Consider the following 27,736-nt stretch of genomic DNA (forward strand, 5'->3'; position numbering starts at 1 on the left):
ATCAGATACGTAACTCGCTAGATATGTACAGGGTGTTCGAACGATAGAGTAAAGTAAGTTTTCTCCGGGAATATTTTTTTTATCAAACTTGTACAGAGATGGGCTAACAGCGCTTTCAGATGGAGCGGAGCGTCCTTGCGTACCGTCCGCGAGTTCCATGAGTTTAAATGAATAATTTCACATGGGTCACGTATGCTCCGTCCTGATGAGCTAAAACATCCGCGCGGATGTTTTTTCAAGATAGCCCATCGGTCCACTCCATCTGAAAACGCCGTAAACATATTCATTTAAAAATCAGGTACTAGTTAAAAAATTGCTTAAACACGTATCACGGCCATTATACTTTTTTCTGGCGCATCTTTTGCACTAAAAAGAATACACAGGGGGCTTGAAAAAGTACATTTGACAAGAAATTTATATATTTGTAATGGGTCACCCTAGTGTATATTTTAATCTAAAATGAAATATCTTTCTTTTCTGATTTCAAGAATACCATACAAGTTGATATTTGGTTCAGCCATTTTAGCGCAATTTTAAGTTAAATGATAAAATACCCTAAAAATACGAAATATTAATGAGATAGTCAACATTGCAACTTAACTTAAAAAAGGGAATAAGGTTATATTGACGTAATATTACTTAATTATTACCTTAATTTTTAAGTTAAGTTGCTATAACTTCCTCATTAATATTATAATATTTCGTATTTTATTGTATTTTAGGGTATTTTATCACAACCTTAAATTAAAATTGCGCTAAAATGGCTGAACCAAATATTAACTTGTATGGTACCTATTTTTGAAATCATAGATAAATTATCATGATCGTGTCCGAGCATTTTTTAGAAAATTAGAACCTGATTTTTTAAATAAATATGTTCCATATTTTAACCCCATCTCTGTATACCTCAAAGTGTAGAGGTAGTAAAGCTGCATATTCCAATATATAGGGTGCGTCACAGAAGTGGTAGCACAGAAAAAGAACTTTTTTTAAATGAAGCACCCTGTATATTTATAAATTTTTTGATTCCTTAAAAAATTCAACCTTTTTCAAGCTAGGTTTTAAAAAATCGGAATTTCAAACTTTATCAAATTCTGTAGGCAAAACGGTTAAAGATAGAGCAAAATAAATGTCACTTTCCTATTTTAATACTTCAAAAGCTATCTGATGATTTGATAGGTATAAATATAGAAACAACAATATTTTGTTTTTATAAGTTAATAGGGGGTGGGGCGCTCGTTACAATTAGTACCGGGCGGAAAAGTTGCTTAAACCGGCACTGCTTGTCCCCTTTCTATATCTGCACCCATTCTCCTATTCCTATGCCCTGCACTAACTTATGCAGGTCCTCGATAGGATGGGAGCATAGTTCTGCCAGTTCTAGCCTAGCTTTTCCAAATAAAAAGTGCTAATCCCGAGTTTTAGTGCACTACGGGCCATACATTTGGATATTCCTCTGGACTGGCTCTGGACCAAGATAGGATGCCGATGATCCTGGCCTAGCTAGCTCATCGGCCTTTTCTTTCCCTTGGATGCCGCTGTGGCCCGGCACTCACAACAGTGATTTACTAATAAGCACCCAAGTAGCAAATTTTATTTTATAAAGGCTGTATAAACAGCTATGTGATAATTTTTATAGGATACCTCAATTCATATAACGTGCTATATGACCGTAATATGATAGCTTTACAACCAAAAAAGGCCTATTTTTATACAACCGTTTGGTAGTATAGAAGTTCTATAAAAAGGGTATACAACTCTTATGCAACTATTTTACACAGCGTTATTTGACTATTATAAAACTAGTTTTATTGTGTATTACGTGGTCACATCTAAGAAACAAAACAATAAAAACATTTGATCATTTAGCGAGGTACAAGAGTATTTTATTTTTTGCCGAAGAATATTAGGAGCAAATTATATTTTAAGCGTGTCGTAAAATGAATCTAGAGGATGTGGATTGTTAAAAAGGAGACTTTACTCGACAATGAAAATGGCGGGTAGAGCCAGAAGGTACAACAAATATGTAATATAAAAAATCATTAATTGGGTTTGAAAAGTAGGGACAATTTTTGTTGCGCCGAAAATTTTACTGGTAGATTATAGGTATGTATTTGGCAAAAAATTAAAGCGCTTTAATTTCGATTAAGGTTTACATATAAATTTAAACAATAAAATAAAATAAGATTTTCAAAAATTCTTGTTTTTAATTTAAGTAAACACTTTATTACTGTTATGTGGGAATCTTATCATAAAATAGTTCTCAAAAATAACATTTTACAATTTATTTTGATGTTTTTAATTTTGCTTCATATAATGGCGGCCATAGGCCATACAAAAATTCTGCCTTAAACATAGCGAATTATAATGCAACCATTTTATTATAAATGAATCCCTTAAATAAGTCTTTGTTGTAAAATAAAACGGTATAGGATAAATATCTGTCATTACGCAGAATTTCCAGGCACCATAGAACTATTTTGGATATATTGAGATTTGTGACAAATAGATGTTGCCAAATCTCATTTGATTAGTATTTAAACTAACAAACATCATCAGATTTTCATGGATTCATGCACAATGCAATGATGCAATGCAATTCATGCGTGCCCGACGAGTGAGCGGCAACCTAAGGACTTAGAAAAACTACAATAAAACAATACAAACATTTACTACAGTAAAACTTTTACATCAACGTGGCAACAATGCTTTGAAGAAGCCAGACAATCCAAGAGATTTTGGCTTTTGAGAACCCAGGGAATTCTGGGGATTATTTGCCGTAATTTCGAGGAGTTTTTTCTTACATGCCCTTTATAACTACCACTGCGTTTGTTAACTTTTTTCCAACTTTGTCCAGAATTCATAATAGCTGTGATTGATTATACTCGTACGTAGATATTACTTTTGCAACAACAACAATAACAAACTAAATAACTAGGTATACCATTTAATTTAAAATGAGGTTATATTATACATTACCAGTTTTATAATGTAGATATTACAGCGAATTTATTTTGTTAATCACAATTTGTTATATAACAACAACACCAGATATATAGCCTTATATTATCATATAAGGCTATATAACTGGTGTTGTATACAGCACCGTAGTTTAACGCAATAAAACATTCTATCATACAACGTAATACAACTTTAATAAGACAAGGTTAAGTAACTAATATATGATCTTGTGACTACTAGTTATATGAATATTATAGAACTCTTACATCGTGAGTATAAGAGTCTAATAAAATAATATGTTTGTTATCATATAGCATTGTCTTATTAAGTGTTATATCATACTAAAAGAAATTATCGTTTAATGCGTTATAGGATACGTTTTAAAAACCACTAGAAAATACTTTAATATGACAACTTTTATTAAAAAACAGAACGGTCGAAACAAACGCTTAATAAAATCAAGCAGTCCTTAAGACAACGCTATTCGACTGTTATAAAATAACTCAATCCTTTTAGAATTTCTTTTTGCTACTTGGGCAAATTGCCTAACGGACAAAAAGACGCTTAACGTTTCGGGAAGTATATCCCTTCCCGTCGTCGGACGCAAAAAAACAAATAGAACAAAGAAAAGACTATTTAAAATCTAAATACAACCATTCAAGAACACTTTAGTTTTTTTTCAATGGATACGTCTATAAAAACCGTTCAAGTTCTGTTAAAATGACATTATATGAAGTTAAACTTCAAAATTAACAATTATTACTACCTGATATAACAATTACTTAATGAGGTAAAACGTAAAACCAAAAAGCCTCAATCGTTCTGTATATGATTATTTTTTATTTGTTTTTATTTTTTACTTATGTTATATCGATATCGAAATATCCTATATCGATATTTCGATACATCGATATCTATTAGACGTCTCTAATTGCAAGTGCAAAAGAGAATTTATTTGGCGCCGTTCATTGTTGCTGGAATCTTTTATTTTGCGTTCTTGTTTTTCGATCGCCGAGCGCTTAAAAGCGATATAAAACTTAATGAGCTTTTTAAGTGTCGAAGTAATTACGATTACTTGTAAACAGTAGCACTGAATTTAAAGCAAATCGGTTCACGGCAAGGAAGAAACTATATTCTACAGTTCAGCTGATAGTCTTTGGTTCAGCGATGAGGTAAATACATAAAACAATACATTAGTCTACCATTTATTTGAATATGTTCTTTTTTTGTCAAACGTCACAAAAGTATTAATTTTTGCAACGTGATTGACAATATAAAATAGTTATTTTTGTATCTAGTGCGCGAAGTGCTACTTTGGTGACTGATACTTGAATTTTTTAACGAGGCGTAGCCGAGTTGACAAATTAGTCGAGATTGCCAAAGTAGTTCGCGCATGAGTTGCAAACAACATTTTTTCTACAAACATTAAAATCGGGATATCCCTAAAAATTATTATTATTATATTATATTAACTTCAGCCACACTCCTTGCTAATGCAGTTTTCAGATTAATCTATAGTACTACTAGGTACGTATTTTTGGAAACAAGATATGTTAATTGGACAAGTAAGCATAGAAAAAGTTAAGCTTCATTCAGAACCTCCCAATTAGTGGAATAAATTAGTGGTTTCAAGTGAAGGGACCAATGCAAAAAGTCACATTTTCGTCGATCTGATACTATCAGTGCAATCTGGGTAAGTATTTTGTAGCTTTCTGCCACCAATTTTAAAATGGGTGTAAGATGTGCCTAAGTGATTATATGAGAATGTGAAATTTTACAAATCCAGCCAGCTCAGTGCAACATGTGCTCAAGTCTGATAAAATAGGTAATAAACTGCAAAATGTGCCTAAGTGCGCAGTTTCTTCGTATTTTAAATGTTTTGACTTCATTAAGGCAAAAAGTGCCTTAGTCCAATGGCATAGTATTTTTTTCGGCGTAATTTGTTGTTTACAAACAGTGTTGTGGAAAGCAATGAGACAAACTTCATCAATTTGATTGCAAACTGTAAAAAGAAGAATACTTTCCAGTGTGTTTTTTCCAGCATTCGTTGAAATCAGATGGCAAGCAAAGAAGGTGACCGTATTATTAAAATAAAAGATTTCATCTTAAGCCTTCTCCACAGCCTTCTCTTCCTGGAATTTCAAAAGCCAGATGCACACAGTTTTATAAAGGAGATCGCCCAAAGATGAAAGAAACTTATCATGGTGAAGGAACGGACGTAAAACTTTATAAAGTTGGCCAAAGTCGACTTATACCAGGAATGCCAACATTGACGTATGGAGAGTCTTACTTGTCAATAAAAAGCGCTAAGCTTCAGAACGTTAAGCACCTGCTTAGCTTTGTAACATCAGACACAGAATTTTTCAAACGAATGAAAACGTAGACTCCGACGCTGATATCTATGAATAAATTGGCGGTTGCTTAATCTATTTTTATATCCTTTAATATTAAAAATAAAGATATTTTAAAAATATTTGACGAACTTTCATAAAATCCAAAGAAAAAAGTGCGTAAGTCCATTTTCAATTTTTTTAATACAGAATGTACCCCACTAATTTTAATTTCAGTTAGAGCCACTCAGTGTAATAGTATTAAAATATTATGTGTGAAAAAATCAACTTAATATTAGCAAAAGTAATATTTCCAAAAAGAATCAAAAGCGTTTTTCTCGAAAACTGCAAAATGTGACTTAGGCACTTTTTGCATTGGTCCCTTCAATTACACTTTATACTTTTTAGTTTACGATCATTCACAATGTCTAAAAAACACAATTAAAATTAATAAAATATCCTAGCAACAGCTTGCGATGGATTGCGGTAGTCTGTTGTATCCCTAGAGCTTTGAATAAGAAGACTAAGGAAGGAGCATATCAAAAATCTTAGGTACACCGCGATGGGCCTCAAATATGGCCGACTTAAATTCCGGTTTATCAGTGTCGTTCTAATTTTATTTAAAAAATGTAAAACTATGATGTAGGGTAGACGTGGGGTAGACTCAATAATTTGTTGTTTTATTTTACGTTGTGAATAAATGTTGGTAGTTATTAAAATTGTTATAAAAATATATAATTCTAATAAAAATAGATAAGTTATAATAAGTATTTATTACCACAAACATCCGATACGCTACTGAAGCAGGTAAGCCAAATTAACGTATCTAAATTCTTTGACATCTAATCTTTGACAAGTAATAAATAAAAGCTAAAATGCAAGAAAAATATATAATTTAGTTAATTTAAGTGGTTCGGTTTACTACACGTATGTATATTATATAGTCACTTACTAGCGAAAAGTTGTTCCATTATTTCACTCAATTTTTGCCGAGATCTACCGCACGCTACACAACCAACTATTTTAGAATTTTTTTCGATAAATCGCGATAGTGTCACTGTTAATTTAATTTCTGCCACAATTTCCATCTAGATTTACTACCTTTATACAACTATCAGTAGTAGAATAAATAATAAATAACATAAAATAAGCTCCGTAAAGACTGACAAATCCACAAAATTTCAAATTAAATTCAAATGTGTCAAATGAATCGTGAAACAGAACTGTCAAGGATCCCCACCCTAGAGTGCTTTTATAGCGCTTTTTCCGCCCATCACTTTGCATGAATACATGGATAGCATTATGCTCCTTCCTTAGTCTTCTTATTCAAAGCCCTAGAGAAAACATAATATTTAGCTTATAAAACAATAAACTTTTGATTTATAACCAAAATTTTTCTTGACGGGTGATAATCAAAGACCAAAATGACATTCCTCGCAAATTTTGAAGTATAACTAGTGGAAAAGTCAAAAGTTTGTTAACATTTTCCAATAAATGAAAATTACTATCACTAATTATGACGTTCTGAATATATAAAATAGCTCTAAAAACCTAAAAGGCTCATGGCTTGATTGGTTATCTTTCTCCATTTGTTTCTGTCTTTCGCCTTTATTCTCCACCATCCACTCTTATCCTTCTCAAGTCCTCTTCTACATCTTTTTTCCATCTGATTCTCGGTCTACCCCTCCTTCTCTTTCCACCTATTTCACGTTTCATTATCATACTAGGAATTCTTGCTTCGGCCATTCGTTCAATGTGTCTCAGCTATCTCAGTCTTTGTGCTCTCCCGTTATACTCGGTGCCCGATATGGTTGCTTTACTTCTTCATTTGTTCTTCTGGTCCATATGTTGTCTATCTTCTTTCCTCCAAAAATCTTCCTCAGTATTTTTCTTTCCCGAATCTCTAGCCTCGAACTTTCTGTTGCATTGAACGTCCACGTTTCACATGCATACAGCACTATTGGTGTTATCATTGTTTGGTACATTCTGATTTTTAAACTTCTAGAAATGTTCTTACTCTTAATAATTTTCTGTAATGCGCTGACACCTCTATTTCCTGCCATAATTTCTTGAGTTACATTTGGATTCCTTAGAAATACTGCTACCAGATATGTGAATGTATCAACTTCCTCAAACTTGTATCGTTTACCTCTCTCAGACTTCAATTGGGAAGATGTCTATCCCTTCTCAAAATCTCTATCTGACCACTCCATAAATTTCGTTTTCTTCTCATTAAACACTAAGCCTACTTTTTGCGCTTGATTTTCTAGTCTTTAGTCACCGATATCAGCTCTTTCCGATCTCTTGCTAAGATGACCAAATCATCGACAAAGGCCGAGCATTGGTGTCTTTTTGTAGGCGTCTTTTTGTCTTCTGAATGCTTACATTAAAATTAGGTGAACAAACTTCTACGGCTAATTGAAATTACTAATTTATTCCACTGATTTCGAGGTTCTGAATGAAGCTTAAGTTATCAAACTTTTAACTTTTCCACTAATTATACTTCAAAACTTGCGGAAAATGTCATTTTGGCGTTTGAACATTTTCCGTCGAGAAATTTTTGTTAGAAGTCAAAAATTGATTGTTTTATGCATAAAATAATAAATACAAGAAGAAGTGTCAAGTCAATGTTAAATTATGGAAACAGCGTGGCTGCCTGGGTAACTAATTTTCAGATATGGCGGCTGGGACATTTGACATGATTTGACATGATTTGACATGATATAGACACTTCACTGACATGACAATTTCAATTTTATGAAATTTATTTCCGTTTCCGGTTTTTAATGGCGGGCTGTTCAGGAGGTTTAAATGAGGGTTAATATACTTTTTACTTTTTCTAGTAGTAAATAATACAACAAAATTACTCAAAAATATTTATTTGGAATTTAGAACAATGTAAAATATGCAAATCAACACAATTAAAGATCTATAAACCTATAAACTACTGTATCAATATCAAAATATTTAAATAACATCAGAGATGCTGTGTTAAAGTGAATTAGTAAAGTAACAATGCACTGACTTACAGAAACTTGAAGATAAATAAATGTTTCACAGCTTCACGGGCGTAAAACTAACTGGAAGCAGGAAAAAGACAACAGGAACCCACGCAAACCTGGAATCAAAAAAAAATATGTAAAAAAAACATAAACATAGGTACATAAGACTGTTATGAATTAAATCAAACAGGACTCGAATGAAAATAAAATGAATAAAAAATATGATACCTATACATCTAATACCTCATTTGTATTTTAAAAATAATCTACATACATAGCATTATTGCTATGAAAATACATAATAGGTACCTATGTGATATGTAATTACGCATTTCTGTTCATCTTGTAGATAATTAAAATAGGCTGTAGGCTAATAATAGTTCAATAATCATAATTTACCTTGTGTAACTTGCTTTCAATTGCTCAAAATCACCGATCAGTCTTTAAAGTAGAGATACGGAAAAATCCTTGGTAAAGAATATCCCAAGATCCTTGGATCTAAAGCTAAAAAAATATAAAAAACAGTTAATTTATTATACCTATTTTTACATAAAATATGCGCTCCATACCTACTACACGCCAGAAACGTCGATTTCATCATTTTCTTCATGTAATTAATATCATATATACTTTATTAAAAGTGTTAACAAGGAACTTTATATCAAAAAAACATCTTTGTACTTATAAATTTCAGCCGAAATATCATAAAAACAAACTTCCATTCAATTAAACGGCAAAAAATTAAAATGGCGCCCGACCTTGCCAGAGGCCTCGGGAGTTGACCCATGGCTGACGCACAGACAAAAGAAGAGGACGCCGACGTGCATAAAAATGTTCCGTAACTGAAATTGACAGAAATCATATAGAAATATTCAGATTTTTGTCTAGGACAGTCTAGAAGGCCATGCTTTCTGCCTGGGTAAGACCGCGCCAGAACTGTTTCCAATTTTCCGGTTTACTGTCAACCCCCTGGTTTTATGAGCTAAATATTTGGCTTTCTCTATGGATACAACTGACTAACGCAAGCCGTTGCTAAGATATTCTATTAATTTTAATTGTGTTTTATAAACATTGTAAATGATCGTATACTAAAAAGTATAAAGTGTAATTGAAACCACTAATTTATTCCACTAATTGCGAGGTTCTGAATGAAGCTTATGTCCACAAAATATTGAGGCGCGCCACCACGGGGGTGTCACTTGTATGGGAAAACAGGCAACAGTCAAATTTAAACGTGCCAGGACCAACGACAAAGAAAGCAACATCTGCCAGGCATTGGCTTTCTTTGTCACTCACATTGCTTAAATCATGATACCGCGGCCATTTTGCCAACAAAGAAGCTGGCCGGGCTGTCCTGGTAATTGATTTAAAACAATTTTGCTTTTTACAATATTAAATTACCATTTTGGATGTATTTAATGCGATTATTCAGTTCACTGGTAAGTCAGAAATTACACACAAATACTTTATTCGTAAATACAACTAAGATGTAAAAACGTATTTTTGTATTTTTAGATTTCAACTTTTGCAAGAGACCCGCCGATAGAACTTGCCTGGCAGCGTACCTGTTTAACTAAACGTATTATTTCCTGATAATAATATCAAAACACGTAAAGAGGTGTACCTCTATAATTTATGATGAAAAAAATGATTTTGATTATGTTTTATATTATTTAAATACTTTCTAACCTCAAATAATAGTAAGATCCTTGTTTATATCGCCTTTGCCGACGTTCAAAACTGTAATATTGTCTTCAAAAAATGTTTACAAAACAAACAATTATTACAAAAACAATGTCCTTTTTAATCTGATTTATACCTCAGAAGGATGCCAGTAAAATTTTTATTAAATCAACATTATATTATTTGGCCATTAATATGCAAAAAAGGAGCATATTGCCTTGCTTAAATTTTCTTTTTACTTCTCCTGACAATGTTCTCTTTATTCTCTATTTTGAGTTAGTAAACTTTGAACGGATGTGCGATATATAAAATACCAAATATATCCAAGGGTATGATCTGATAAAAGTATTTTTTGATGCATTTTTGGTTGTTTATGCACGTTGGCTTGGTTTATGTTTTTATCATTTTATATTTATTTGGTATAACATTTTTTTTTGCCTTTTGGAATGGCATGCATTGAGGCTAGATAGTGTTTCATTAGATCATTAAAGGAATTTAAATTAGCATATATTTTTGTGATATTATTGTGTTATCATGATACAGGTAGTTGTATCCTTGTGCCTTATGCATGTTATTTACCTATTATATACTTATGTATTATCAGTAATAGATGATAACATACTACTAAAATGTCTTTTTTAATAGTATGTTTATCTTTCCAATTCACTAGTTATTTGCAAAATGTTTTGAACTAATTTAAGTCATAAATTGATCATCTTTCTTTTCAGGTTCCGGGATATTCTTTTTCATTGTTAAAAAATATATATATATATTTCAATATTATTGTAATATAAATCGCAGCTCTAAAAAAATAAATGATATTGTTTACTAATGTGTAATTTATTTACTATGAATTTCTCTGAAAATAATAAGTTTTTAATAATACCATTGATTTGCTGTATAAAGTTAATAGACATATTTTTTTTAATACATTAATTTATATATAAAGTAATAAAAATAGATATGTTTATTAACTTTAAAACAGTAAGTCAGTGATACTTATAAAAATATTTTTTTTTTAAAATTTCCCCTTTTAAGCCCTTACTCAATTCCCCCTCAATTTAGCTAGTACTGCCAGGCGACACCAGATGGCGTCTGTTTCCATTTTTTAACATGAAGTTAGCATTTCTTTAATGTACCTATTCTCTGCGCGCCACCAACGGCATCAACAAAAATAATTTAAACGCTCTCATTATTTACAGATAGAAAGTTAATTAATCATGGCTAAATCATTTCATAGTTACGTGCGTCAGTTTTTGTTTGTAAAATATATCTACCTACTCGGTAGGTGCCTCTAGAGCAGTGATTCCCAAAGTGGTCCAGGTGGACCCCCAGGGGTCCACGGGAGACTTGCTGGGGGTCTACGTAGGCGTGAACAAAAAATGGGGGTCCATAAGATGTTAATGGGGGTCCACGAAAATTTATCTGCTTTTGATAGTAAAGAGCAAAAATGTAAGCATAGTTTTTATAAGGGCCTACCTACATTGTTTTAAGTACCTATCTAAGCAGATAATATTTTAATAAGGCAAGCGACTGTTACTTGTCCAAACTTGCGTATTCGATATTACGTACAATTTCCTAGTGTACAGACTTACAAAGCGCTATCCGCCCGACAATGCTTAATGCTTGTTCAGACATGAACTTGATCACCACTATAAATACTTGATGCCAAAGGCAAACGCATTCATTTGTTTCCGGAATTTCGAAAAAAAGGCGAATTTGGAAAAAAAGTTGTGGGAAAAATTTATATCTGTGTTTGCTAGTGCCGGAGAAAGAAAGTAAGTAACCTACCTTTTTTTGTTATAGTACTTAAGTATTTTGTTTACGTGTACTAGTCGGTTGATCACAACGGCCTGTATAGATAGGTAACTTAGTAACTTACAGATATTTTAATTGTCCTCTTTCGATTTGAAGACAAAACACAGCACGTTTTATTCAATTGTTTTTTCACGAGAGAAACACTGCCTCTCTAAAAAGGCCGAATAAGCAATATTGCAGAGCAATTAATTTTGTAATTTTTCTTGCAAATAACTACTAATTTTATAAAACAGTAATTTCATAATCATTTTAAATTGGTTTTGAAGTAACTATTTTATCAAAACTATTCCTTTTCGGAAAGAGCGAAGGCGGTGCGCGGGCGACGGGAAAAAGGGCGGGGCTTGACTTCGATGCCAGTTTGTCACGTTTTAACAAATGAAGCCGCAGACAAAAATACGCAAATACACGGAGCGCGTGAACTCATTGATTTAATAAAATGTTAGTTATCGTTTTTTATGGACAATTTTGGGATTTCTGACTTTTATTTTTTCCTACACAAATATGGATCAGTATTCGATACTGAGTACACCAATTTTTTATTTATACTATTAAAAATTAGTGGTAAATTATGTACTTTAAAATTGATACCGTTTTGTGAAAACGTCTGTATTTGTCTCAACGGTTTTATTAGTTGGTCCCTTTACAAGCCGTAATTCTATTTCCGCGTGCTGACAAAGGCTGCGGTGTGATACCTATATTCAGAAAAAAACTTTTTTTTTACAGGTAAGGTAACTGACACGAAACATGGCTACAGCAAAGAAAAAATGTCGACAATATAGTATCGATTATTTGAAATATGGTTTTGTTCCATCAGAGGCAGACAAACAATTGCCCATGTGCCTATTATGCAACAAAGTTTTGAGCAATGACTCTATGAAACCATCAAAGCTCGAAGATCATCTAAAAAGGTGTCATACTGATAAAATAGGTAAAGATTTAAAATATTTTCAAACATTGAAAGAAAAATATGGAAAGAGACCCACCATGCACAGTATGTTCGCTTCAACATCTCAAAGTAACGATGATGGCTTGCGGGCATCTTACAATATCTCATTACTTATAGCAAAATCTGGAAAACCGCACACTATCGGAGAACAATTAATTTTACCCGCTGTTGAAGAGGTTTTAAAAACTGTTTTGCACAAATCTCCATTTGACGTACTAAAAAGAATTCCATTAAGTAACAATACTGTACAAAGACGCATTGATGAAATGAGCTCTGATATCGAAAGCTTTTTGTGCAATCATCTGCAAAAAACTCATTTTTCTATACAACTGGACGAGTCAACGTTACCCAGTAATGAAGCATTACTATTGGCATATGTCCGATTTATTGTTGAGGAAGAAATTCACGAAGAATTGCTATTTGCCAGAACTTTGGAGACTGACACTAAAGGCGAATCAATATTTAATGTCCTGAGTAATTTTTTTACGGAAAAATCGATCCCATTTACAAACATTATTTCAGTGGCAACAGACGGAGCTCCTGCAATGGTCGGGCGATATCGTGGGTTTATAAGTCATCTCAAAAGAATTATACCAGGACTTACAGCTATTCATTGCGTAATCCACCGACAACATCTTGTGGCAAAACATTTAAGTGACAGGTTGAACCAATCTCTTCATTTTGTAATAAAAGCTGTCAACAAAATCAGAAGCAATGCATTGAATACGCGTTTATTTGCTCAATTGTGCGACGAAAATGATGAAGACTTCCAACGACTGCTCTTACATACTGAAGTACGCTGGTTGTCGAAAGGTGCATGCTTAACGAGATTTTACTCTGTTTTCGATTCCATATTAGAGTTCTTAGAAAGTAGAGATCCAGATTTAAAAGAAAACTTGATCAAATTCAAAGCAGACATTGCGTATTTGACAGATTTGTTTAAAAAATTTAATGATATTAACTTGCAGTTACAAGGGGACAGCCTGAATTTAATAAAAACAAAGGGGATAATTTCGGCTTTTCTTGGGAAATTGAAATTTATGAAGCAAAACATTAGTCGGCGCGAATTCTCTCAATTTCCAAACTTGTCGCAGGTAGAATGTATTGATGAGGATATCCATACCTACAGTCAACATTTAAGTGCTCTGCATGATGACTTCAAAACCAGGTTTGAAGATATACTGACGATGGATATACCACCATGGATCATAAATCCATTTGATGAAACGGAAGTGGCCAATGTTGTATTACAAGAGGAGCTGCTCGAGCTAAGCACTAATGAGGAGCTGAAGGTGAAATTTAGAAAAGGCTACCCAACATTTTGGCTGCAAGCAGAAATACCCGAAAAATATCCTGGACTGTGGGAAATCGCAAGGAAATTTTTAATAGCTTTTCCCTCGTCATACCTTGTCGAAAGGAGTTTTAGTGCCGTTACAAACCTCTTAACAAAAAAAAGGAGCAAATTAAACATCACAGAGCGGGGGATTTGCGGTTATTGCTCCACAAAAATAAAGTCAAACATTGATCGTTTGCTGACACTCCATCAGATACATCCTTCCCATTAATTAAAATTATGACCTGGAACCTATATTACCTTTTAATATTTTTCTTGTAATTCTATTCTTTTAATAAATAAAGTGATATAAAATGTACCATTTTTCGTTTTATTTTACATATCGGAATATAGGACAGAACTCAGAAGGTGATACAATTTTATTTTTTAAGACTTTAAGAATGTGGTAGAAATGTAGCAGCAGGGGGTCCACCGAAACCAGTAAAATTTTGAAAGTGGTCCACGAGAAAAATAAGTTTGGGAACTACTGCTCTAGAGATTAAATTCATTTTGACACATGCCTTGCAGCCTAAATAGTTGATGGTAAAGTGTAACATAACATTTCGAGTTCTATATACAGAGTTTCGTTGCGCAAGGGCGATCTTAATTGTCCTGGCCAATTAAAACGGTTTAATTTGTGTAATTCAATTGGAAATTATCGCCGAATCAATCCAATTTATTGATAATAGGGTCCAATTACGTCTCTACTGTCTATTAAACCGTTGTCGTTTCAAATAGAACCAGTTTGGAGCAATTAGGTACTTGTAAATTTGTCTTCGATGTGTGTCTAGGACTTTAAAGATTAACAGAAAACTGTTAAAACTGAAATGTATAGGTATCTACTTATAGACCTTTGCAAGCTCAACAGGTATGGGAAAACTAGCGATGGGAACTATCGAATGAATTAGACTATCGAATGGTTAATGAATGAATGATTTCAACTATCGAATGGTTTTATTCGAATAAAATCATTCATTCATTTGTATACTAAAGCATATGTGACAACCTCGCCGTGCGACTAAATGGTTATCGTTGAGCCACGACTATCGAATGCTTTTGATAAATGAAATTTTGTATTCGTTTGATTTTTGTATGCGTCGCACAGTGCTTCGAACATATGGCTCTAGAGGACAAAAATACAAAACTTCTCTTTTATTGTAAGCAATTTATTCAAACTAGGTTTATTTGACACAAATGATGAGTACTCTCATTGTACTAAATGATGATGTTCTTAGTCCACGTTTATGAAAAAAAAAATCTTATAAAATAATAGTAATGTTGGAGCTGTGTTCCATCTAAGCAAATAATAAGTTATAGTGCTATGAAAACGGTGTAAGTATTAAATAAATTCCTGTGATAAAAAAAAAAGAATTGAAATAACATTAGAACATGATTCCTACAATATAAGCCTAATATATGATAAAAAATGTTTTCTTAATGAAAAAGAAACATTAATGTTATATTTAATTAAAAAATAAACTTAAGATACTATAAATTTACTTTAGGACAACAAAATGCATAGATCGTAACTACTCTGATTCAGGAGAATCACTGCTGACAGAATCTTCCAAATTTATAGTATCCAAATCACAGGTAGATGAAGTATCCTCACATATAAGATATTTCTGTACATCATTTTCTAATATGTTACTTTTTCGCGTTGTTAATGTTCATTTTGTCGGTATGAGGGGTTCGGATGTTAATAGTTACCTCTTTAATAGACCATATCCATTTATGATTTTTTCCTTTTCTTGGGTATGAGATTTTATAATACACTTTTTTTATGCGACGTTTCGCTCCAACATAGTGGACTTTTTCAGGCACAAGTGGTGTCTCATTTGACTAGAAGGTTCATCAATATCTAATAAGCACATATTTTGTGAAATACAAATAATTTTGAGTTCTTGTCCTTATGATCAAGCCAAGTATTAGCCAGATCGGCATTGCTTATCAATTTTACTCCATCTGAAAAGTATTATATATATAAAGTTCGTCGCAAGCAGACGCAGGTGAACTATACAAAAATTAAAAGTGTATGAATATGGCAACAAAAATATTCAATAAATACGATATGTTTTGATATGTTTTTTTAAATGCCTTTTTGAAGTTTGAAACGTAAAATTTTTATACCCATTTAAAAAATAAATAAAAACTAAACAATCACGAACTTGTTTAGAAATAAATTTAAAGTACATACCTTGTTTAACAATATCCATAGTGGCTTTCAATTAAGTACGTACCCGTTTAACTCCATAATATACAGAACTACTATGAATGTTATTCTTTTCACTGATGAGATAATGATCGCAAAAGTTATTTTTAGTGAAAAACATTTGCTAACAAAAACGCTGTTTATGAAAAATAATATACAGGATGGTTGAACATTGCTATAAGTATAAAATTATATATTCAGATATTAGTAAATTTTAACTTATTTTTTGATTTTTGTCCATGGGACGAAGCACTGTGCGTCGGTGCATTATTAGTTCTTCCAAATTTTTATAACTTCGCCGTATAAATACTGTGCTATTTTTGCGTTTATTAAAATAGTTAAAATACTAAAATAGTAGTTATTTTTTAATTTTATTTATTGACGATTGTGTGCATGTGCAGGTGGTCAAAATTTTTCCGAAAATTTGTGTGGTTTTCCGTAGTCCGATCTTTCAATTATTTAATTTTATATGGTATATGGTCTATTTTTTTAATGGGAAATTTTGAGAAGTAGCAATTTTTAAGAGAGATGAGATGAACTTACAATTAATTTTAAAAAATACATATTTGTATTTTTAGATGTTTTAATAATATGAATTAGTTGAACTTAATAATCATATTTAAGTAATGTGGTTGTATAATCATATTTAAGTAAATGGTTATCGAACTCAAACTATGGGGTGAGAAAAAATTAAAATGAAAGTTTTACACGTGCCAATTTAAAAAAAAGTTAACGATGTTTATATTTTGTTTTTATGCTAATTCTTTTTGTTACATGTAGTTTTTTGCGAGAAGAAAAATATTTCATTTATTTTTTTTAAAGTAAATGCCAGTAAAAGTAAATATAATTTTTAAATAGTAATATAAAGCACCTAATATAAATAATTTTGATTTCTAATTTTTATTTATATATTTTCCTTCCATTACACTGCATGCTTAGAAAATTAATAAATGTTTATATTTCATGATTTTAAAATGTGTTGTTAATATAACAAATTAGTTCTGTAATATTATTATTTAATAAACCAACGTTGCCAAAAAATTTAGAGACTATATTATTTTTAAATAGGATCTAATATAAATAATTTTGACATCTAATTTGTTGTTTATATTTTGCTACTACTTAAAAGAAAATATTTATATTAAATGATTTTAAATTTTGTTGTTAATAGGTATAACAAATTATTACTGTTATTATTATTTATTAAACCAGTCTTTGCTAAAAAACATTAAAAATAATTTTCCTACATCCAAAATAACAAGTATTATTGCAGTGTAACAACAGAATATTAATAAAAAAAAATGCAGAATATATAGTATGTCTATATATTCCCTAATTAACTAAAGCCAAACAATAATATTCTTTGCTAATATCAACTAATACCAAAATATGGCAACAGCGCCTTTCATAATGTATTTTCTGTGTAAATACTAGCACCTCAATAAAAAAAAATAATGTGTCCTTATCTATATCTGACTCCGCAAAAAAATCAAAGATGCCGGCTTCTTTCATAGCATTGCCACTGACCGCTGTCGGGTTTCTCGAAGGAAAGAAACCTACGTCGCCGGGCGACAACTAAAAATTCAGTTAATATTTTATTATAATCGATCCTGACGAATGAATGAATTTCATAAATGAATGAATTTTATAAATGAATGGTTTTTGCTGCCGAATTACTAGAATACAATATTTCAAGGCAGATGACGGATCTATTCGATAATTTTTATTCGAATAGTTTTCAACGAATGTTTTCTTACTAACTATCGAATTATTCGAATGAATTGCAACTATCGAATGTTTCGATAGTATTACACTACTAGGGAAAATTATTTAAATATTATAGTACACTACTAGGGAAAACTAACGGGAATGGCAGATGAAGCTATGTGCAGATATCGTCAATGAGAAGTACTGATGGGTAAAACTTCTTGGTCTTGGTTTTGTAAATTCACGTCACGTGACTTACAAATAATCGATTGAAAACGTAGGGGAAAGACAAAGAACATTTTAATCTAGGCAGTTTTTTAAACAGGTGGGAGTGTCAGCGCATGGGTGATTAGTATTTTTATAATCTAAGGGTAAGTATATTATATTAATTATGTTTATAGTATGTAGTGTCTCTAAATATAAAGCCAACTCTCTTAGAAAATACAATCTCCAATTGTTACAATCATTTGCGTCTTAATTTTAGCGATTTTTTCTCGATTCTCTCTATATCAACATATTTCTAAGTATTATTTATTCTTCCAGACTGTGTTTCGGAGGACAAATTTAATAGTGGACCGGAGTAAAGTACATGGGCGCTTGAAGAATGAAAAATTTAGGGGGGAGCAAGGTAAAAATAAATAAAATTGACATTTTTGGTAATTATTGGGAAAAACTGGAAATCGTCCGATTTTCACCAAAATTAGTATACACCCTATTTTGAAGTCGTAGATTACAATTTTTTTTTTGGCTTGAGTCTCTTACCGTTTTTTTTCAGAAAAACGGAAAATAATTTCAATATCGAATTTTTCTTAATTTCTCATATTTTTAAGGTTTTCTAGCACATATTTTGTTAGGTATTCAATAATCAATAATGCTTTTGCTATTTTCTGTTACTTTTTTAACCAATTCTATGCATAATAGAGGAAAATTTGCTAAAATAAATTTGTAAACAATCTGAAAATGTTAGGTTATAGCTTTTGTTCGGGTTCTTGTTATTACCGATTCTGAATCGTCCATAGCTCTGCAGCGCATGCGCAAATGAAATAATGTCTCTCATATTTCCTTCTGCGCATACGCATCACAGTTCTAGGAGGTTCAGAATCGGTAATAAGAGAAACCTGAAGTAAGCTTATGTGTTTCTGGCATTTAAAGCAACGCTGCCAATGCAAAACCCTAAATTTAGCGTGTTTTTTTTGCTCATTCTGGAATTACGAAAGGCGGTCGCCAGAAGAACGGGGTCCTTCCCATAACTGCTATTTTACCAACGAGATCTGACTATTTATACCCACGAAAGTTAGACGAAAGAGTTTTGATTGCATTGGTTACAACTTCCATGCAGAGGGTGTTAATCTTTTGTTGTTATATTATTAGATTAACTAAAAAAAGATTAACCCCCTCCGCAAAGAAGTTAAAACCAATGCAATCAAAACTCTTCCGCGTAATTTTGTGGATATAGGTGTATATTTAATGATTCTCGATCTCATAATAGGTAGGTAATTTATTTAAAATCCCCAGTCACCCGAAAAATAGAAGATATGGCAACGTTGTAAATTTTCAAATTTCTAGATTAGGTCTAGAATATATTTGTCTCTCTTATTACATAGGAGAGAGAAAGAAGGATATATCAAATGTCAAACTTCCATCTGGTCTCAATTTTCTTTGCTATTTTGTTAAGAAAAGTGTTTTTCAGTAAAATGTTGGACACTTTTCTATCCCCAATCAAGTGTGGCTTTTAGATAAACTATAATATAATGAAAATATAGTGGAAATTATTACTTTATAGGGCCGAAATAAAAAGAAAAATTCAATGTTGAAATAATTTTCCGTTTTTCTGAAAAACGGTAAGAGACTGCCAAGAAAAAGTAGATTCGTAATCTACGACTTCAAAATAGTGTGCATACTAATTTTGGTGAAAATCGGACGATTTCCAGTTTTCCCCAATAATTACCATTTTTATTATTTTACAGGTAACACCTAACAATTTCATAATAATGATTATTTTTTTACAGATGGATGTAAGAAGATAGCTTTTATTTTTATTGTTTCAGTGATCCAGGGGGGGGGGCAAATGCCCCCTCTTGCCCCCCCTGTCCGGCGCCCATGGTAGAGTACCCTATACATACACAGCCTCTAAGTTGGTAAATTGACTGGTAAGTTGACTGTCTACAAATAAAGAACAATTTTTATAAATTACAATAAAAGCTACCTAAATTGAAATTTACCCTTTATAGCCTAATATGTAGTTAAATTAACTATTGTACTTTAAATCAAATTAAAACTTGATCCAAAAAGTTATACAGGGTGAGACAGAATTAATATTGAACATTGGTCACCTTTAAAAGCGTGTTACTCTTTTGTTTTAAATGGAACACCCAGTATATTATTCCGATATTCAATGGAGAACTCATATCTCTTCAAAATACTATTAAGGTTGCCTACCCCTCAAACAAAGATTTTCCAAGATATTTTCCTTTACATGGTTTGATCTGAGTAGTATGTTTATTATTTGATAAAATCTAGGTGACTGTGATATGTTTGACGTTATTTCAACATAGCTGTCTAATTAGTCCAACTTTAACAACTACTTATCCTAACACAAGTTGTTAAAGTTTGGTTAAAACAAAAAAAAATTCTCAGAAATTTGCCGAGAATGCAAGCTTATCCTACATCAGAAAGAATTGATATGATTCTATTAGTTGGTTTGGTAATAGTAGAATAATTAAATGCTCCTTATTTTATCTAGTCTGTTTTTTTATGGGGATATGTTAAAGACAGTGTTTACAAAACTCACCAACTATTGTCCACAACATGAGAGAAATTATTGTAGCTGCTTTTCGAGATAGAACTCCACATATGCCTTTTACAATGAAAAGATCCTTTTGAAAAGAAAATCATTTTATGCAATTAACAGGAAAGGAAACATTTTGAGCATTTGATTTCATATATATAGCTAATTTTTGTCACATAATTATAGCTTTATATCTAGTTTTAATTCTGTAATAATTAAAATATGTTTTAAACGTGTAATCTTTTTATTACCGTTGAGAATTTTACTCCAGAATTTTTAATTTTTGTTAAATTAACAAAAGGTATATCACACAGCCACCCGTAGAGTTTTTCAAATAATAAAGATCTACTGACATAAAAATTAAGATATCTAGGAAAATATTTGTCTGAGGGGTAGGCAACCTTAATAATATTTTGAAGATTATATAAATTCCCAATTGAACACTGGAAAAATATACTTGGTGTTCGATTTAAAACAAAGAAGTAACTTGCTTTTAAAAGTGACTAATGTTCCATATTAATTTTTTCTCATCCTGTATAACTTTTCGGGTCAAATTTCGATTTGGCTTAACATAAAATGGTTACTGTAATTAAATATCGGGCTATACAAGGCGAACTAAAATTTAGGTAGCCTGTTATCGATATTTAAAATTCACTCTTCATTTTCACAAAATGTGAAATATGTCAAAATCCTAGATTTTAGGTATATGCTTCTTTAATAAAACTCACCTTTATTTTATTCCTAGAATCCAAAAATTAATTAATATATAGGATGTTCCATTAGAAAAAAACACAACTTTGATGTGTACCTAACTTTTTTTGGGGACATCCTGTATAATTCTATACATTTTTATAAAATGCTTTCATTTAACCTACATATACTGCCAAAATTTCATTTCGATATAAACTATACCGTTCTCTTTGGAGCTTCCGCGGCGTATGAGAGGCGCTACCCTGTATAGACAATAAACGCTTTATAAAATCTAAAAAGACTTACAGTACGTCTGTCCGTTCTGTAGCTACGGGATATCCGTGGGAGGGGAAACGATATTTTCTCGATGTTTTTCGGAAAAAATTAGACGACGCGTCCGATAATTAAAATCGACAAATTTGCAAGTAGCCGAAAAATGAGTGGGCGGAGCGATTTGCGGTGACGTACTCGTCAAGTCGACGTATAAAATATATTGCTGTTTATTTAAATGTTTTTTGTCCGCATTCCTTTCATAGACACAGATTCAGCAGACGTACTGTATGTTTCATAGCCGTGTGTGGTGATTGGCACGAGAAATTACTTATAAACACTATTAAATTGCAATTGAAGGTTTTAAAATACCGTTTTATTGGAAACTGTTTCCTTCGACTGTATTTGTCGCGTTTCCTATCTCTAAAACGGGTCTAAATAAAATGTAGCAACGGCAGCAGCCCTTTAGATAGAGATCGCGTACCGCTCGCATCTACAATATCATTTCGCTCGTTCGTATTTACTATAAACGTCGAATATATTGGCGAGGGGAGATTATCTTTCGGTGCATTGTGCTCCATCTGGGCGAAATTTACGCCGCCGCCGAGCAATATGTTTCGATTTAATGCCGCAGTTTTGTTATAAAAGCCGCCGAGGATTTATAGACGCCGGCCACTCGCCGTAATCCCGCAATATAAATAGACGGGATTCTGTTTTCAACATTGGAGAAGTATGGCAGGCGGTAGCGAGACTAGACGCAGCGGGAGACCGAACGTTCTGAAGATGATACTAAACGTTGCTGCCGCTATAGCTTCCTGTTCAATTTTGACGGCATTACTTCAGCCAATCTTCTCAAAATATATAGCATTCTTCCTCGAGTAACATATTCTTTGCTATCCTGTTTGGTTTGATATTTATTGCAAGTCATAATAAGTATTATTTAAAACAAACATTTGTGTGCACTATGTGCATATTTGAAGTGAAACTTCTTACTAACCGCTATTAAATTGAAAAGTAATAAATAATTTGATTAACTTTCACAAAATTTGTCTTAAAATGACCGTCCATCCGTCTGAGGATTCCATTCGGGTACCTCTATCCATGAGGCGAGTTTGGTTCCAATCGACCCATAATTGAGAAAAATCCTGATGATTTCGTCGATTTAGAGGCATCGGTTCGAAACGTCGAGGGTGTCATCCTGTAGCCCTTCCCCAAATACACCGAAATCGGCCCACATTTTTCTTTAATATCAAATCCTTAGTCCCACCCTGATGAAGATCTAAACGAAACGTCGTATCCAACTGTGCATGGCGTGACCGTGTGCACCGTCGGCGTCGCTCACATTTTCAAATTCGCGATCGGAAGACATCAACTTTTGACGTTTCTTACTTCAAAACTAACTGTCACTGTGACTGGTGTCGTACCCGGTTAAGTTGGTCTTGGTCCAATCTATCGACATACCAAATTTCATTTAAATTGGACAATAATTTCGCCATTGATGATGGAGTATCATAGTGCACGAAACGTTGTCAAAATATTGCCAAAGCCCTCTAGCTCAGTCTCGAATTACGATGCTCCAAAGACCCATCTCAATTTCATCGCTGTCCCAGTTCTCGTCACATTCAGGGAATATCTCAGTTCAGTTAGCTATAAAATCCGAATTATTAGTATAAGCTTACAAGAAAATTAAACATGATACTAGGGGATATTATTTCTATTTAAAATTTAAATAAAACTTTAATAACTTGACGATATTTTCGATTACTTTTAAGAAAAACTTAAAAATCTACAATTGCACATTACCAATTGCCCAAAATTGGCAATGTGCAATGTAGTTTGCCTTCATTGCCAATTGCACAAATATCGTCACCTCATTTGTATAAATGAGGTGACGATATATAACCTATAACTTTATTATTTTTTCAGATAAAACAACGAGATTTGGTATGTTTAGGGTTCCCAACCGTCCCGGTTTGGCCGGGATTAACCAGGAATCAGAAAGTTTGTCCCGGCGAAAGTTTTGTCTCGGCCGGGACCTAAAAATCACATTTACACATAATATATTTTAATTTCTAATATTTAATGTTTTGTTTCAATTATTTAAAAGCTTAAAAATAATTGTCCCGAAATCGCCGATGCTCAAGTTGGGAACCCTAGGTATGTTAGTATTTGAGATAAATTAGGATTGATTGACATATTCAGTAGTTTTTGGTCACTTCCTGTTTCACCGGAAATGACTACAACTTTTGATTTTTAAATAACACCCTCGGTATTTTTTTACTTTATTCGATAGAAAATGACATTCTGAATACAATGACACATCATATATCAACTTTTGAGATTCTCGCTTAATAAAAAATTGTATTTTAAAATTCAATCTAAAGTGCCATGGCTATGTTAAAAACACTAATTCTTAATCAAGGAGCCTTGGAAAAATAGATTTGATCGTCTAATGTTTTTAGTTTTTAGTGTCTTGTCCTGACCAGTTAGAAATTGCTCAAATCGTATTTTTAATCATATCTCAACTTTTTCAAATGGAACGAGGGTGGCTCATTAGCATATTTGGAAAAATCATTTTTTTTACCAATTTTCATTTAAAAAATTGGTCAAGTGCGAGTCGGACTCGCGCACGTAGTGTTCCGTACCATTCATTATCTATACAACATTAGATACTATATTATTATAAACTATTTTTCCGATTTAGCTGAAATTTTGAATGCGCGTATAAGTAATTTAAAAAATATGAAGAAACACATTACTATAAATTGTATTAATCAATAATAAATATGTAAAAAGTAAAAATATGTAAAAATTAAAAAAAAACGATTAAAAAAAAGTCGCCTTGACTAGGATTCGAACCTGCCTTACTTGTTAATCTAAGGCATTACTACGGCTCCAACGTCATAGCAGCCTAAAGTCAAAAAAAGATAATGTTTAGTGAAAGTATTTTTTATTTATAAACATTTATTTAATTCTGTTTTTAATATTTGTTCTTATAGCGGCAACATAGATACATTATCTGTAAAAAATTCAACTGTCTAGCTATAACGGTTCATAAGATAGACCTTTGTGACAGACGGAGGGACGGACGAACAGCGAAGTCTTAGTAATAGGGTTCCCGTTTTTACCCTTTGGGTACGTAACCCTAAAAAGATGTATAAAACAACAGATATATAAAACAACTATTTAAAATTATTTATTATGGAATTTTAGCTGACCATACCAATAGTATGGTATGGTAGGCTATTAAGATTGGCAAAAAAAGTTTTTTTTAAATTTCACTCTAAATGAGTTATTTGGGTCATAAATGACCTAAATACAAAATATTTTCATGGTGTCTGTCTGTCCGACTGTCCGTCTGTCCGTCTGTCCGTCTGTCCGTCTGTCCGTCTGTCCGTCTGTCCGTCTGTCCGTCTGTCCGTCTGTCCGTCTGTCCGTCTGTCCGTCTGTCCGTCTGTCCGTCTGTCCGTCTGTCCGTCTGTCCGTCTGTCCGTCTGTCCGTCCGTCCGTCCGTCTGTCCGTCTGTCCGTCTGTCGGTCTGTCCGTCTGTCCGTCTGTCCGTCTGTCCGTCTGTCCGTCTGTCCGTTCTGTCCGTCTGTCCGTCTGTCCGTCTGTCCGTCTGTCCGTCTGTCCGTCTGTCCGTCTGTCCGTCTGTCCGTCTGTCCGTCTGTCCGTCTGTCCGTCTGTCCGTCTGTCCGTCTGTCCGTCTGTCCGTCTGTCCGTCTGTCCGTCTGTCTGTGCGTCTGTAACAAGATAACTCAAAAACCGCTAAACCGATTTTAACCAAATTTGGCAAAAAAATACTGTGGCACCCGAGAATCTGGCCATTAGTTTTTGGTGGGGGTGGGAGGTTGGTAAGGGGGTCTGTCCGTCTGTCTGTGCGTCTGTAACAAGATAACTCAAAAACCGCTAAACCGATTTTAACCAAATTTGGCAAAAAAATACTGTGGCACCCGAGAATCTGGCCATTAGTTTTTGGTGGGGGTGGGGGGTTGGTAAGGGGGTATAAGAGGGAGTTAAAAATTTATAAAAATCGTCACTCCAAAATTACAGTAGCTAGCGAAACGCGGTTTTCAATTAATTAGAGTAGGAATAATATTTGCAACAAAATTTGTAATAACATCAAAATCAGTTAAAGTCGCAGTTTTTGATATAAAAAAATTGGATAAATGCCTTTATTTTGAAACTAAAAGAACTGCCTACCAACTTTTTATTAACATATTTTAGTATGGGCGGCTATACGTGCCTCCCGGCGCCAATTTGTTTTCTCTGAGTCTTAATTTTTTTAAAAATATCAGAATATGACGATAATTAGGACAGTGACGGTAATTGGGCTGTTACCATACCACTTTTCATGGCGTGTGTCGTGACTCTAGCTCGTGTGTCGCGGCCTTCAGCGTTTCGCTATTGCGTTAGATTTCAGAGATATAGCTATTAAAATCTTCAAGAAAAGTTCTTAGAGAGCATTTGAAATCCGTCGTATTGGATGTTGGTATGAAATAAAAATGAACATGTTCTCTGCATGTTAAACCCATCGAAAAAAAAACTAATTAAATTACAAACAAAATTTTAATTAAAAAAACGGCAATACAGCTTATACAGTCCGGTTTCTAAGATGGAATATCTTTACGGCTTCCGATCCGATAATTGGCCGCAACGAGATTACGAACGATAAACGCCTATTTTAACACGAACCGAAATCAATTTAAAAGAATACGATTTATAATGGGCCGATTTACGATGGAGCGTATCAATAATTACTCGAAAATTAATATTTGATAAGCGATCGAGACCCGATTCCATTTTGATATCGTATATTAGACTCTCTCGTCAGACATTAAAAGCGAATCCGATTATTTGGTTACAAATTACTAGTTATACAGGGTGATCCAGTTTTTCGAATATCCATATCATATTTTCTGCCTTAGAAAATAGCTCTGTTTTTGAAGTGAAACTTTTGTACGGGCGTTGGGAATAAAAATTCAAGGCCATGACGGTCGTGATGCACAAGTTAGCGAAAGGAAAAGTGGTAACAACAGTGTTGCCACAGCTACCCCATTCAGGGTATATCCCTATCCCTTTATAAAACAGTTTAAACCCGGCGCTATCTCGTGATAATCTACCCCGATAAAAAATAAGCTTGTGGCAACAATGGGTAACGATCTGTGCCAACCGCGGCTAAGAAAATCACTATAATAAACTTGTACCAAACTGGATGTGTACCAATATCCTCTGGTTGTGTGCTAATAAATTTTCATGCATATTTTGATCGATAGGTTTGTAGCAATGACTAAAGAATATAAGGACATGTAAAGCCCATATACGGGCTGCAGCAGAACTTGTGACCTTAGATGCCATTCTTTTGATGGCAACGAATGAGTCATCAGCTGGTCACCAGCGACAATCTTAGCGATTTTTAATAGTTTGTGTGTAGTGAACTTTTTATAAACTTTATTACAATGGTGATTAGTTGTTCAGCTTTCAAGTGTAAAAGCAGCAGCGATAAAAAAGATCCAGGAGATACGTTTCATAGGTAAATAAACAGTCCGCTCCACCTTTTTAGCGTTTTCTTAGTTTTCTTATTGAATTCGATAATTATTTTTCTGATATTATATGTACTTGCTGTGTGCTATACGTCGATACTAGTTTTGTACCTTTTGTTAACATTTTAATACGTTTTTTTCGTCATTAATTAGTATGATACCACCGTATACACCATAGGCGTAGTTAAAACATTTATCAAAAGATATAAATATCTCTTCAAACATCTAGGTTAAGGAAAATATGTGCCACGGCACTGTTTGGTGACATCGTAACAATTTGCTCTCGGGTGTTATTTGTCCTTGAATTCTTTAGTCATTGGTTTGTAGCTTCTGACTAACGGTCTAGGTAAAGCGTCTAGCTCATTACTGTAAATCACTATAAATACTGAATAATAAACAAAACATTTAAACAAAAACAGACCACCGACCACACAAAATAAATTATTGGTTAAT

The sequence above is a fragment of the Sitophilus oryzae genome, unplaced genomic scaffold, assembly GCF_002938485.1.
Source record: "Sitophilus oryzae breed Bouriz unplaced genomic scaffold, Soryzae_2.0 scaffold_690_pilon_pilon, whole genome shotgun sequence".
NCBI lineage: Eukaryota > Metazoa > Arthropoda > Insecta > Coleoptera > Curculionidae > Sitophilus > Sitophilus oryzae.